Genomic DNA, 15731 nt, shown 5'->3' on the forward strand with positions numbered 1-15731 from the left:
GTGTTGGACTTGGGTCATGTTCAGTAGGGCACACTGTAACAAAATGTTTTAACGGTTTTGGCCATGACCCAGGGCCACATAATGTGTGGTTGATGCTGTGTGTTGGGTGAAGTCGGTAGATACGGTCGGTGGCAGGCAGCCTGGCAGGGTACCATCAGGAAGCCCTGGTCCTCCACACAGAGATCACTGGACCTGGTCGTGGGCGTGGCACTCGCCAAAATGAATGCCACTGATTGGCTATGATCCTAACGAGCTGCAATTATAGTGAATCCACTGTTACTGCCTGGCTTTAACGAGCCATCACACAGCCCACAATTATCATCAACATAACAATTAAACACAACTCCAGCCTTTTAAATGTTCTCATGTGTGAGGCCCTCCCATGGACACTGGTAGACTGCAGACAGACAGACAGACAGAGGCTGGCCACTAGGGGTGAAACGGTTCGTGTAATCGTATTGAACCGTTCGGTACAGGGTCCACTGTGCGAACCGAACAATACCATAATCATATATTATAGCTAGGATTGCCTAGTCCAATCATGCTGTGACACACCGCCCCAGACCATGATGGACCCTCCGCCTCCAAATCGATCCTGCTCCAGAGTACAGGCCTCAGTGTAACGCTCATTCCTTTGACGATAAATGTGAATCCTACCATCACCCCTTGTGAGACAAAACCGCGACTCGTCAGTGAAGATCGCTTTTTGACAGTCCTGTCTGGTCCAGCGATGGTGGGTTTGTGCCCATAGGCAACGTTGTTGCCGGTGATGTCTGGTGAAGACCAGCCTTACAACAGGCCTACAAGCCCTCAGTCCAGCCTCTCTCAGCCTATTGCGGACAATCTGAGCACTGATGGAGGGATTGTGCGTTCCTGGTGTAACTCGGGCAATTGTTGTTGCCATCCTGTACCTGTCCAGCAGGTGTGATGTTCGGATGTACCGATCCTGTGCAGGTGTTGTTACACGTGGTCTGCCACTGCGAGGACGATCAGCTGTCCGTCCTGTCTCCCTGTAGCGCCGTCTTAGGCGTCTCACAGTACGGACATTGCAATTTATTGCCCTGGCCACATCTGCAGTCCTCATGCCTCCTTGCAGCATGCATAAGGCACGTTCAGGCAGATGAGCAGGAACCCTGGGCATCTTTCTTTTGGTGTCAGTAGAAAGGCCTCTTTAGTGTCCTAAGTTTTCATACCTGTGACCTTAGTTGCCTACCGTCTGTAAGCTGTTATTGTCTTAACGACCGTTCCACAGGTACATGTTCTTTAATTGTTTATGGTTCATCAAGCATGGGAAACGGTGTTTAAACCCTTTACAATGAAGAACTGTGAAGTTATTTGGATTTTTACGAATTATCTCTGAAAGACAGGGTCCTGAAAAAGGGGCATTTCTTTTTTTGCTGAGTTAATATATTTCATTGTAAAATAAATATTACTTCATAAACTAATGGCGTATAAATTAACATGGGAAAAATGTCCTTAAAAAAATATCTTAAAAAAAAAGGAAGTTGCTGCGCGTTTTGTTGCCAACCTTACTTTGCTACCTGACAACTTTACGGTTTTTACTTTTTAATTACCGTTTATATTTTTAATTTTTCCCTCACTCAACTTTTTTTCATTCAACTTTTTCACTCCGGACGCTTTATTTGGACATGGTTCGTCAGGACCTCCAACAGCCGAAGCTAAGTAGTAACATTAACATGTTGCTTTCTAATTGCAGTCGCTGTACGCATAATATACAGGAGAACGATCGCCTTACCGCGAGGATAGCTGTGCTGCAAGCCCAGCTTCAGATGCAATCATTAGGCAAGGGTAATTTCAGTGTAGGAAAGGATGAGACAGCGTCTGTGCCACCAGTAAGTACAGATAGTAACGTTAGTATAAATCCCCTCGCGCGGTCCCCGCGTCCGGACAATTTTCTAATGGCTTCTGGAGGGAAATGCTGTAGGAATGCTCAACCAGTGTCGCTCATTCAGCCGACAGAAACTTTCAACAGGTTTTCCCCATTAACTTCTTGGTGACAGGGGGCAGTATTTTCAGGTCCGGATGAAATGCATGCCCAAATTCAACTGCCTGCTACTCATCCCCAGAAGATCAGATATGCATATATATATTTGGATAGAAAACACTGTGAAGTTTCTAAAACTGTTTGAATCATGTCTGTGAGTATAACAGAACTTATGTGGCAGGCGAAACCCTGAGGAAAAAACATTCCGTTTTGTTTTTAGGTCTCTCTCTTTTCAATAAGTTTTCATTGGGAATCCATATTTCTAAGGGACCTTCTTGCAGTTTCTACCGCATCCACTGGATGTCACCAGTCTTTAGGAATTGGTTGAGGTTTTTCCTTTGTGTAATGAAGAAGTAGCCCTGTTCAAAATGAGGGTAACTTCAAATGTACTGTTTGTTAGAGGCTTGTGACCAGAAAGGTAGGGTCAGATTGTTTTCTTCCTGTATTGAACACAGATCATCCCGTCTTCAATGTTATCGATTATTTACGTTACAAAAGACATAAAGTTGTATTACAAAACTGGTTTGAAATGTTTTGGCAAAGTTGACAAAGTTTTACAAAGTTTGACTTTTGAGATATTTTGCAGTCATGTTGCACAAGTTGGAACCGGTGTTTTTCTGGACCAAACACGCCAAATAAACGGACATTTTGGATATATATCGACGGAATTAATCGATCAAAAGGACCATTTATGGGACATATTGGAGTGCCAACAGAAGAAGCTCGTCAAAGGTAAGGCATGATTTATATTTTTATTTCTGCGTTTTGTGTCGCGCCTGCAGGGTTTTAAATATGCTTTTTTATTTTTATTTACGGAGGTGCTATCCTCAGATAATAGCAACGTTTGCTTTCGCCGAAAAGCCTTTTTGAAATATGACATGTTGGCTGGATTCACAACACGTGTAGCTTTAATTTGGTATCTTACATGTGTGATTTCATGAAAGTTTGATTTTTATAGTAATTTATTTGAATTTGGCGCTCTGCATTTTCTCTGGCTTTTGGCCAGGTGGGATGCTAGCGTCCCACATATCCCAGAGGGGTGAAGCAGCAAGTCGGAGTCTGAGGCTGAGCCTTCTCTTGTCTCTACACCTCCCGTTACGGGGTCTGAGACGCCGAAGCTTCCCACCATTACCTCTGACAAATTGAAAATCCTAGTCATTGGTGACTCCATTACCCGCAGTATTAGACTTAAAACGAATCATCCAGCGATCATACACTGTTTACCAGGGGGCAGGGCAACCGACGTTAAGGCTAATCTGAAGATGGTACTGGCTAAGGCTAAAACTGGCGAGTGTAGAGAGTATAGAGATATTGTTATCCACATCGGCACCAACAATGTTAGGATGAAACAGTCAGAGGTCACCAAGCGCAACATAGCTTCCACGTGTAAATCAGTAATTGTCTCTGGCCCCCTCCCAGTTAGGGGGAGTGATGAGCTCTACAGCAGAGTCTCACAACTCAATCTCTGGTTGAAAACTGTTTTCTGCCCCTCCCAAAAGATAGAATTTGTAGATAATTGGCCCTCTTTCTGGGACTCACCCACAGACAGGACCAAGCCTGGCCTGCTGAGGAGTGACGGACTCCATCCTAGCTGGAGGGGTGCTCTCATCTTATCTACCAACATAGACAGGGCTCTAACTCCTCTAGCTCCACAATGAAATAGGGTGCAGGCCAGGCAGCAGGCTGTTAGTCAGCCTGCCAGCTTAGTGGAGTCTGCCACTAGCACAGTCAGTGTAGTCAGCTCAGCTATCCCCATGGAGAGCGTGTCTGTGCCTCGACCAAGGTTGGGCAAAACTAAACATGGCGGTGTTCGCCTTAGCAATCTCACTAGGATAAAGACCTCCTCCATTCCTGCCATTATTCAAAGAGATCGTGATACCTCACATCTCAAAATAGGGCTACTTAATGTTAGATCCCTCACTTCAAAGGCAGTTATAGTCAATGAACTAATCACTGATCATAATCTTGATGTGATTGGCCTGACTGAAACATGGCTTAAGCCTGATGAAGTTACTGTGTAAAATGAGGCCTCACCTCCTGGTTACACTAGTGACCATATCCCCCGTGCATCCCGCAAAGGTGGAGGTGTTGCTAACATTTACAATAGCAAATTTCCTATAAAATAAATAAATGACGTTTTTGTCTTGAGCTTCTAGTCATGAAATCTACCTACTCAATCACTTTTTTATAGCTACTGTTTACAGGCCTCCTGGGCCATATACAGCGTTCCTCACTGAGTTCCCTGAATTCCTATTGGACCTTCTAGTCATAGCAGATAATATTCACATTTTTGGTGATTTTAATATTCACATGGAAAAGTCCACAGACCCACTCCAAAATGCTTTCGGAGCCATCATCGACTCAGTGGGTTTTGTCCAACATGTCTCTGGACCTACTCACTGTCACAGTCATACTCTGGACCTAGTTTTGTCCCATGGAATACATTTGTGGATCTTAATGTTTTTCCTCATAATCCTGGACTATCGGACCACCATTTTATTAAATTTGCAATCGCAACAAATAATCTGCTCAGACCCCAACCAAGGAGCATCAAAAGTCGTGCTATAAATTCACAGACAACACAAAGATTCCTTGATGCCCTTCCAGACTCCCTCTGCCTACCCAAGGACGTCAGAATAGTCCCCTATGCAGAGAATAGAGAATAGTGCAATCCTATGCAATCTGGTCCTAGGGCTCTGTTCACAAACACAAACAGCCCCCACATAATCCCAGGACAGCAACACAACTAGACCCAACAAAATCATGAGAAAACATAAAGATAATTACTTGACACATTAGAAAAAATTAACAAAAGAAAAGATCAAACTAGAATGCTATTTGGCCCTAAACAGAAAGTACACAGTGGCAGAATACCTGACACAAAATTAAGAAAAGCTTTGACTATGTACAGATTCAGTGAGCATGGCCTTGCTACTGAGGGAGGCCGCCGTAGGAAGACCTGGCTCTCAGGAGAAGACAAGCTATGTGCAACAAAATGAGGTGGAAACTTAGCGGCACTTCCTAACCTTGTGCCAAATATATTACCATTTTAAAGACACATATTTCCCTCAGATTACACAGACTCACAAAGAATTAGAAAACAATCCAATTTTGATAAACTCCCATATCTACTGTGTGTATTCTCTAATTCTGCATGCATTATTTGGTGTTTCCCTCCGCAAGGCTATCAAACAAGCTAAGCGCCAGTACAGAGACAAAGTAGAATCTCAATTCAACGGCTCAGACACAAGAGGCATGTGGCAGGGTCTACAGTCAATCACGGACTACAGGAAGAAACCCAGCCCAGTCACGGACCAGGATGTCTTGCTCCCAGGCAGACTAAATAACTTTTTTGCCCGCTTTTAGGACAATACAGTGCCACTGACACGGCCTGCAGTTAACCACCAAACTGAGGAACTTAATTTAACCTTGCACAATACCCTAGATGCAGTTGCACCCCTAAAAACGAAAAAAAATGTCATAAGAAACTAGCTCTCTGGTATACAGAAAATACCTGAGCTCTGAAGCAAGCTTCCAGAAAATTGGAACGTAAATGGCGCCACACCAAACTGGAAGTCTTCTGACAAGCTTGGAAAGACAGTACCATGCAGTATCGAAGAGCCCTCACTGCTGCTGTTGTGCAGCAACTCACTGCCTTCCTGAAGACAAACAATGTATACGAAACGCTTCAGTCTGGTTTTAGACCCCATCATAGCACTGAGACTGCACTTGTGAAGGTGGTAAATGACCTTTTAATGGCGTCAGACCGAGGCTCTGCATCTGTCCTCGTGCTCCTAGACCTTAGTGCTGCTTTTGCGTCTCAAATAAAACTGTGAAGGACCTCGACGTTACTCTGGACCCTGATCTCTCTTTTGACGAACATATCAAGACTGTTTCAAGGACAGCTTTTTTCCATCTACGTAACATTGCAAAAATCAGAAACTTTCTGTCCAAAAATTATGCAGAAAAATGTATCCATGCTTTTGTTACTTCTAGGTTAGACTACTGCAATGCTCTACTTTACGGCTACGTGGATAAAGCACTAAATAAACTTCAGTTAGTGCTAAATACGGCTGCTAGAATCCTGACTAGAACCAAAATAATTGATCATATTACTCCAGTGCTAGTCTCCCTACACTGGCTTCCTGTTAAGGCAAGGGCTGATTTCAAGGTTTTACTGCTAACCTACAGAACATTACATGGGCTTGCACCTACCTATCTTTCCAATTTGGTCCTGCCGTACATACCTACATGTACACTACGGTCATAAGACACAGGCCTCCTAATTGTCCCTAGAATTTCTAAGCAAACAACTGGAGGCAGGGCTTTCTCCTATAGAGCTCCGTTTTTCTGGAATGGCCTGCCTACCCATGTGAGAGACGCAGACTCGGTCTCAACCTTTAAGTCTTTACTGAAGACTCATCTCTTCAATGGGTCATATGATTGAGTGTAGTCTGGCCCAGGAGTGTGAAGGTGAACGGAAAGGCACTGGAGCAAAGACCCGCCCTTGCTGTCTGCCTGGCTGGTTCCCCTCTCTCCACTGGTATTCTCTGCCTCTAACCCTATTACAGGGATGAGTCACTGGCTTACTGGTGCTCTTTCATGCCGTCCCTAGGAGGGGTGTGTCCCTTGAGGGGGTTGAGTCACTAACGTGATCTTCCTGTCTGGGTCCCCAATCCACCTGGCCGTGCTGCTGCTCCAGTTTCAACTGTTCTGCCTGCAGCTATGGACCTCTGACCTGTTCACCAGACTTGCTACCTGTCCCAGACCTGCTGTTTTTAACTCTCTAGAGACAGCAGGAGCGGTAGAGATACTCTTATTGATTGGCTATGAAAAGCCAACTGACATTTACTCCTGAGGTGCTGACTTGCTGCAACCTTGACAACTACTGTGATTATTATTATTTGACCATGCTGGTAATTTATGAACATTTGAACATCTTGGCCATGTTCTGTTATAATCTCCACCCGGCACAGCCAGAAGAGGACTGGCCGCCTCTCATAGCCTGGTTCCTCTCTAGGTTTCTTCCTAGGTTTTGGCCTTTCTAGGGAGTTTTTCCTAGTCACCGTGCTTCTACACCTGCATTGCTTGCTGTTTGGGGTTTTAGGCTGGGTTTCTGTACAGCACTTTGAGATATCAGCTGATGTACGAAGGGCTAAATTTGATTTGATTTGTTTCTTTTTGTAGCTGTATTCAGCTCCGCTCATTAGTTATTTCACTCCAGCGAGAACAGAGCTGAGAGACCGTCGTAGCAGCAATTATCTCATGAAGGAACAGAGCTGAGAGACCGTCGTAGCAGCAATTATCTTATGAAGGAACAGAGCTGAGAGAACGTCGTAGCAGCAATTAGCTTATGAAGGAATTAGCAGTTAGCTAAATTCAAAGGAGCAACATGGCAAACATTGGCGAGCCAGAACTAGAAGACGACCCAGTATAATTCAGGTCTGCCGTCTGGGAAGATTTTGGTTTCCCTGTAAACTATAACGGGGATGGCCAACGAGTGGTGGATATAACGTCTACAACATGCAGGCCCTGATGATTGCTGATAGCCTATTAGAGTGGTGGATAAAATGTCTACAACATGCAGGCCCTGTTGATTGCTGATAGCCTATTAGAGTGGTGGATAAAACGTTTACAACATGCAGGCCCTGATGATTGCTGATAGCCTGTTAGTGGTGGATAAAACGTCTACAACATGCAGGCCCTGTTGATTGCTGATAGCCTATTAGAGTGGTGGATATAACGTCTACAACATGCAGGCCCTGATGATTGCTGATAGCCTACTAGAGTGGTGGATAAAACATCTACAACATGCAGGCCCTGTTGATTGCTGATAGCCTGTTTGTGGTGGATAAAACGTCTACAACATGCAGGCCCTGTTGATTGCTGATAGCCTATTAGAGTGGTGGATAAAACGTCTACAACATGCAGGCCCTGTTGATTGCTGATAGCCTATTAGAGTGGTGGATATAACGTCTACAACATGCAGGCCCTGATGATTGCTGATAGCCTACTAGAGTGGTGGATAAAACATCTACAACATGCAGGCCCTGTTGATTGCTGATAGCCTACTAGAGTGGTGGATATAACGTCTACAACATGCAGGCCCTGTTGATTGCTGATAGCCTACTAGAGTGGTGGATAAAACATCTACAACATGCAGGCCCTGTTGATTGCTGATAGCCTGTTAGTGGTGGATAAAACATCTACAACATGCAGGCCCTGTTGATTTCTGATAGCCTGTTAGTGGTGGATAAAACATCTACAACATGCAGTCCCTGTTGATTGCTGATAGCCTGTTAGTGGTGGATAAAACATCTACAACATGCAGGCCCTGTTGATTGCTGATAGCCTGTTAGTGGTGGATAAAACGTCTACAACATGCAGGCCCTGTTGATTGCTGATAGCCTACTAGAGTGGTGGATAAAACATCTACAACATGCAGGCCCTGTTGATTGCTGATAGCCTGTTAGTGGTGGATAAAACGTCTACAACATGCAGGCCCTGTTGATTGCTGATAGCCTATTAGAGTGGTGGATAAAACATCTACAACATGCAGGCCCTGTTGATTGCTGATAGCCTGTTAGTGGTGGATAAAACGTCCACAACATGCAGGCCCTGTTGATTGCTGATAGTCTGTTAGTGGTGGATAAAACGTTTACAACATGCAGGCCCTGTTGATTGCTGATAGCCTACTAGAGTGGTGGATATAACGTCTACAACATGCAGGCCCTGTTGATTGCTGATAGCCTGTTAGTGGTGGATAAAACGTCTACAACATGCAGGCCCTGTTGATTGCTGATAGCCTACTAGAGTGGTGGATAAAACGTCTACAACATGCAGGCCCTGTTGATTGCTGATAGCCTGTTAGTGGTGGATAAAACGTCTACAACATGCAGGCCCTGTTGATTGCTGATAGCCTATTAGAGTGGTGGATAAAACATCTACAACATGCAGGCCCTGTTGATTGCTGATAGACTGTTAGTGGTGGATAAAACGTCCACAACATGCAGGCCCTGATGATTGCTGATAGCCTATTAGAGTGGTGGATATAACGTCTACAACATGCAGGCCCTGATGATTGCTGATAGCCTACTAGAGTGGTGGATAAAACATCTACAACATGCAGGCCCTGTTGATTGCTGATAGCCTGTTTGTGGTGGATAAAACGTCTACAACATGCAGGCCCTGTTGATTGCTGATAGCCTATTAGAGTGGTGGATAAAACGTCTACAACATGCAGGCCCTGTTGATTGCTGATAGCCTATTAGAGTGGTGGATATAACGTCTACAACATGCAGGCCCTGATGATTGCTGATAGCCTACTAGAGTGGTGGATAAAACATCTACAACATGCAGGCCCTGTTGATTGCTGATAGCCTACTAGAGTGGTGGATATAACGTCTACAACATGCAGGCCCTGTTGATTGCTGATAGCCTACTAGAGTGGTGGATAAAACATCTACAACATGCAGGCCCTGTTGATTGCTGATAGCCTGTTAGTGGTGGATAAAACATCTACAACATGCAGGCCCTGTTGATTGCTGATAGCCTATTAGAGTGGTGGATAAAACATCTACAACATGCAGGCCCTGTTGATTGCTGATAGCCTGTTAGTGGTGGATAAAACGTCTACAACATGCAGGCCCTGTTGATTGCTGATAGCCTATTAGAGTGGTGGATAAAACGTCTACAACATGCAGGCCCTGTTGATTGCTGATAGCCTGTTAGTGGTGGATAAAACGTCCACAACATGCAGGCCCTGTTGATTGCTGATAGTCTGTTAGTGGTGGATAAAACGTTTACAACATGCAGGCCCTGTTGATTGCTGATAGCCTACTAGAGTGGTGGATATAACGTCTACAACATGCAGGCCCTGTTGATTGCTGATAGCCTGTTAGTGGTGGATAAAACGTCTACAACATGCAGGCCCTGTTGATTGCTGATAGCCTACTAGAGTGGTGGATAAAACGTCTACAACATGCAGGCCCTGTTGATTGCTGATAGCCTGTTAGTGGTGGATAAAACGTCTACAACATGCAGGCCCTGTTGATTGCTGATAGCCTATTAGAGTGGTGGATAAAACATCTACAACATGCAGGCCCTGTTGATTGCTGATAGACTGTTAGTGGTGGATAAAACGTCCACAACATGCAGGCCCTGTTGATTGCTGATAGCCTGTTGGTGGTGGATAAAACGTCTACAACATGCAGGCCCTGTTGATTGCTGATAGCCTACTAGAGTGGTGGATATAACGTCTACAACATGCAGGCCCTGTTGATTGCTGATAGCCTGTTAGTGGTGGATAAAACGTCTACAACATGCAGGCCCTGTTGATTGCTGATAGCCTACTAGAGTGGTGGATAAAACGTCTACAACATGCAGGCCCTGTTGATTGCTGATAGCCTGTTAGTGGTGGATAAAACGTCTACAACATGCAGGCCCTGTTGATTGCTGATAGCCTACTAGAGTGGTGGATAAAACATCTACAACATGCAGGCCCTGTTGATTGCTGATAGCCTGTTAGAGTGGCAATACGAGTAACATGACTACTCATTGGCGCCGACATCACTCACCCCAAAGTGCCAATAGGTGGGACTAGGCGAAAAAATGAAACGGCAACCAATCGGCAACCACTTCTCCCCACAGCCTTCAGGCAACAATATGCTGCTGACTCCGGTAGGGCTAAAGAAATCAACGCAGCGATAGCAAAACTCATAGCGGCAGACCCTTCTCCGTGGTAGAGAATGCGGGGTTCAGAAACATGTTTAAAGTGGTCGAGCCAGGCTGCACTATTCCTTCCCCTACACATTTTTCCCAGACATTAATACCTGCCTTATACAAAACAAAAAAAACAAAGAACAACTTGAGAGCGAGTCGTCAGAAAAGTGGTCTGTTGCTCTAACAACAGACAGTTGGACGTCTAGAGCTACAGAGACCGACCTTACTGTAACGGCTCATTTCAGTACGGCAGAGTGGGAGATTTAAAGCCATGTCCTTGAGAGGAGTCACACCAGTGTAAAGTTGGGGGAAGAGCTATGGGAAGTAGTTGCAGTGTGGAAGTTGGAGGGGGATAATGTAATGATTCCTGTGACCACTGACAACGCTAGAAATATTGTAAATGCAGTTGCACTAGCTGGATTGGGGCCACAGATAGGATGCTTTGCTCACGTTATTATTCTAGCATCTCAAAAAGCAATGTCAGTGAATCCAATCTATCGCCTCCTAGCAAAGATCAGGAAGGTGGTATTCTTCTTCCATAAAAGCACAACTGCTGCACATGTTTTCAAGACAAAACAGGAGATTCTGGAGCTGCCAAACCACAAATTAATCCAAGATGTCCCTGCTAGACGGAATTCAAGCTATGACATGGTTGAGAGATACCTTGAGCAGAAAGTTGTGGTGTATTCTACACTGACTGATCAAGCTGTGAGGAAGACTGTCAAGGATATTGTGACTTTGTCTGACAATGACTTCCGACTAGCACAGGAAGTTATCAAAGTGTGTAGATCTCTCAAAACATTCACAACACTGATATGCACTGGGGTTCTCCTCCAGAAAATAAGTCTACCATGGCTGAGCTTTTTGGGGAGTTGTTCACGACCCAGGAGCAGGGAACCAAGTCAAAGGTCAAGGTCATAGAGGAGGAGGTGACCTCATACAGGGAAGTGGACTGGATTCCCCTGGATGCTGATCTACTTACATGGTGGAAGACCAAATAGTTAATATACCCTCATGTTGCCATATTAGCAAGGCGCTGTGCCTGGGACCTCTGTACCGAGCGAGAGGGTATTCTCCACAGCGGCTGACATTGTCACAGCAAGCCCATCTGTGCTCATTGCAGATCATGTGGATAGACTAATCTTCTTAAAGAACAACTGGAAAATCTGATAAAAATGTTAATATTTTTTTCAAGTAACCAGTCTCAAGCGGACCTATTTTGTTTAAGGCACTGCTATGTGACTTAATATTGATATATGCTGCTGGACTTTGCACTATTGTTGAAGTTCTGTTTTAAATGACTATCTTATTTCATGTTATAAGGCTGTTTTTTGTTGTCCCTTCGTTTCAATATGCTCCTGGGAATTCAAGCTTCCCAATGTTTACTATTATAAAAAATGGAAAATGGAAATACAAATGACACATTTCTCAGGCATTAATTTTGTCGATGTATCGAAACCGTACCGAACCGTTACACCACTGTACCGTATCGTTCCGAACCGTTACACCACTGTACCATATCGTACCAAACCGTTACACCACTGTACCGTATCGTACCGAACCGTTACACCACTGTACCGTATCGTTCCGAACCGTGAGTTTTGTCAACCGTTTCACCCCTACTGGCCACAGATGTACTGTATGCCAATGGGAAAGACGAAGAGCAGGTCCCCTTAGTGGGACATGACTGCAGCTGCTGTGGTCATATAAGCTCTACACAAGCACACTTGGAAGAACACAAATTCAGAATGGGTATCAAGATGGGTACACATGCACGCACAGACACGAACAGTGTGAACTGTGCAAACATATACACCAACATTAATTAAACACATCCAGCATGTATAATGTAAATGACATCAATCTCCAACTTCATAAAAATATATATAATGATCTACAACCACATTTGATTTTTCCTTCACTCCTATCCTTCCTATATCTCCTTCCCTTCTCTTTCCCTTCCTCTTCCCACTCTCTCTCTCTATCTCCCCCTCCCTCCCTCCCTCCCTCCACAGTGAATGGCTGAGTATGTATGCCAGTGGCTGTGGGCTTGGCCTGTGATGGTCCCGTTAGTGAGCACTGTAACTTAGTGGTCTCTAGAAGCGAAACAGCTTAGAGACAGTAGCCACGCTCCAGCAGGCAGGCAGGCATAAAGACAGACAGAGACAGACAGACAAACAGGGAGGGAGAGAGGCAGAAGGACAGACTGACAGACTTTTGAAAAGCCCTCGGGGGTGGGTGGGGGGGGGCTTTGGCAAAAAATGTCAACAGTTTTTCTCTATGTTACACTGGCAGGGTTTTGGAGGGCAGCTTTGGCAAATCTTCCGTGTGACTCCAGGAGAGAGGGTAAGTGTGTGTGCGTTTGTGCGTGTGTGTTTGTGCGCGTGTGTGTGTGTGTGCACATGTGTGTGGTGGCTGTGCTAACAGGCAAGCAGGGCTGTGTGCCGGTTGGGTCATGCTGGTTTGTGTTGGGCAGCTGCAGTGTGGACTTGGCAGTGGAGAGCTCCTCCAGAGAGCCAGGGAAGGGAAGGCCAGGGCTAGACTGGGGCCAGGGGGAGGGACCAGGGTCTGGGCTACACACAGACACAGCCCAGAGAATGGAGCCTCTGTGTGGGACAGCAGCCCTGCAGGGACACCTCAACAGGGAACTCACAGTCAGTGAGGAGTGCTGAGGGCAGGGGTGAGCCAGTGACGCAGGAAGGACACAAATACAAACACACACACACCTTCTCTCACACTCTCTGTAATACCGGAAAAAAACGGAAAGTAGAGATCTCAGGCGGTTGGTGTGGTTGTCGTCCCGCAGTGTGTGTGTGTGTGTGTACGTACTTGATTTTCTCACTGTGTGCATGCGTGTGAGTGTTTGTTTGTGTGTGTGCGTGTGTCGCGGGCCGGTGGGCAGCGGTCCCTGTGTGTTTGTCAGGGTAGTGATTAATGACTCCACATCATGATAACATGAGGGAGAGACCCATTCATTCACACAAAGGGCCTCATCGGGCTCCCTCCACAGACAAATACTGGCCCGGAGCACTCACCCTTTGTGCCAGTTAACCTTCCATTTATTTACCCTTGCATCTCTCTCTCTCTCTCTCTCTCTCTCTCTCTCTCGCTCTCGCTCGCTCTCGCTGTCGCTCTCTCTCTCTCTCTCGCTCTCTCTCGCCTTCTTTCTTTCATTCATTCATTCAACCTCCTTCTCCCACAACTCTACTGCAGGTGCCCAAAAGAAGACCAGGACAGGGGGTTGGTTGCTGGACTGAAAAGTGTGTGTGTGTGTATGTGTGAGCATTCTTGTGTGTGGACGACATGCACTAATGGTGGATCACAGCAATATACAGCAACATACATACAGTGTAGTAGTGGACACTGCAGAATGCATGTGACATTGATATCTAAACCTCTCTCAGAGCCAGCGAACTACGCACGCACGCACACACACACACACACACACACACACGCACACACACACACACACAGCAAGCTATACGGCTCCTGATTAATGACAGTCATTTGTCAGGGAGAGGTGGATAAAACAGTGAATATTATCTTTGCGTTAGAGACCGGAGCACGTCGCACTCTCCCCCCATGTCTTTCATAAGTGGCTGAACACGGCAGCACGTTAGGACGCCGGACGGGCAGAGAACAGATCTATTCTCATTACATCTCTATTAGGACATCAGCTTCCACTGATCAGGCCCTACGTCTTTCTACCGACAGGGAGGGAGCAGAGAGAAGAGGGGAGGGAGGGTCTGGAGAGAAGAGGGGAGGAGAGGATGAGAGGAACACAAGACACACACTATGCCTTACAATAACATTTGGAGCACCACACTCCTGATATAGAGGGTGCATTAATAAAGTCTTGCATTGGCCATCAGAGGAGTGTGTGTGTGTTTGTGTGTGTGTGTGAGTATGGGGCTGTGATCCTGAGCAGTGTTTGTATAGGACAAACAGACCGCTGAGTGCTCAGTGAATGCCGATCACTGGCAGAAAAGCACATAGAAGGAATCTGGGACCAAGCGTTACATCCCAAATGGCACCCTACTCCCCTATGGGCCCTGGTCAAAAGGAGTGAACTATAAAGGGAACAGGATGCCTTCTGGGACGCTGTCATTTAAATATTTAATGTTCCACTTCTAAACGGCTTAGCGGAGCAAGTGCTTAGAGCTGAGACAGAATGACTTGCGAAGGTGTGTCGTTTAATCAAGGAGAACAAATAAGATAGAAACCTGATTACAGGGAATGCATTGAGAGAGATAATATGTGTGAATAACAGGTTGTTTGTGTAAAGAAACGGTAAGAATCTGAGACAAGGAAGGCAAATAGAGAAAATTTTCAGACTGAAACCGGTCACATGCAAAATGGTGAATGGCACAGGCCTACCACAATACGAATATGCAGTGTTTGCATACAACTGATTCTCTCACTCTCTCTCTAGACATACTGAGGTGAAAAGTTCACTGTTCTGTCCTGACCCCAACGTTACCCTCTTCCTCTGCACCCCCACCCCCATCCCCTGGACCATCATGGGGTAAAACCAACACTCCTCACTATTCCACTTTATGTACCACTTCAAATGGCCCTCAACACAGTACTAGAGACAAGAGAGGTCCCCTGTCTATAAAACAAGTGGTTCTGAATCGGTGGGGGGCCTATAGTCTTGAAATGGACCTGATAAGTTAAAGACAAGTAAACACTTTCTCAACCCTCTCTCTCTCTCCCTCTCACCCTCTCTCTCTCTCACCCTCTCTCTCTCCCTCTCTCTCTCTCTCTCTCTCCCTCTCACCCTCTCTCTCTCTCTCTCTCCCTCTCACCCTCTCTCTCTCCCTCTCTCTCTCTCTCTCTCACCCTCTCTCTCCCTCTCACCCTCTCTCCCTCCCTCTCACCCTCTCTCCCTCTCTCTCTCTCTCCCTCTCACCCTCTCTCTCTCCCTCTCTCTCTCTCTCACCCTCTCTCTTCATCCCTCTCACCCTCTCTCTCTCTCCCTCGCACCCTTCTCTCTCTCGTCTCT

General features: G+C 45.8%; 1 protein-coding gene across 14 annotated transcripts in view; it reads right to left on the minus strand.

Annotated features, from left to right (window-relative positions):
• Positions 1-15731, minus strand: part of LOC109905594 (histone-lysine N-methyltransferase MECOM) — a 188828-nt gene that overhangs the window by 87425 nt on the left and 85672 nt on the right. The gene's annotated exons all lie outside the window — the stretch shown is intronic.

Source organism: Oncorhynchus kisutch, linkage group LG15 (assembly GCF_002021735.2).
Source record: "Oncorhynchus kisutch isolate 150728-3 linkage group LG15, Okis_V2, whole genome shotgun sequence".
In the NCBI taxonomy this organism is placed as follows: Eukaryota; Metazoa; Chordata; class Actinopteri; order Salmoniformes; family Salmonidae; genus Oncorhynchus; species Oncorhynchus kisutch.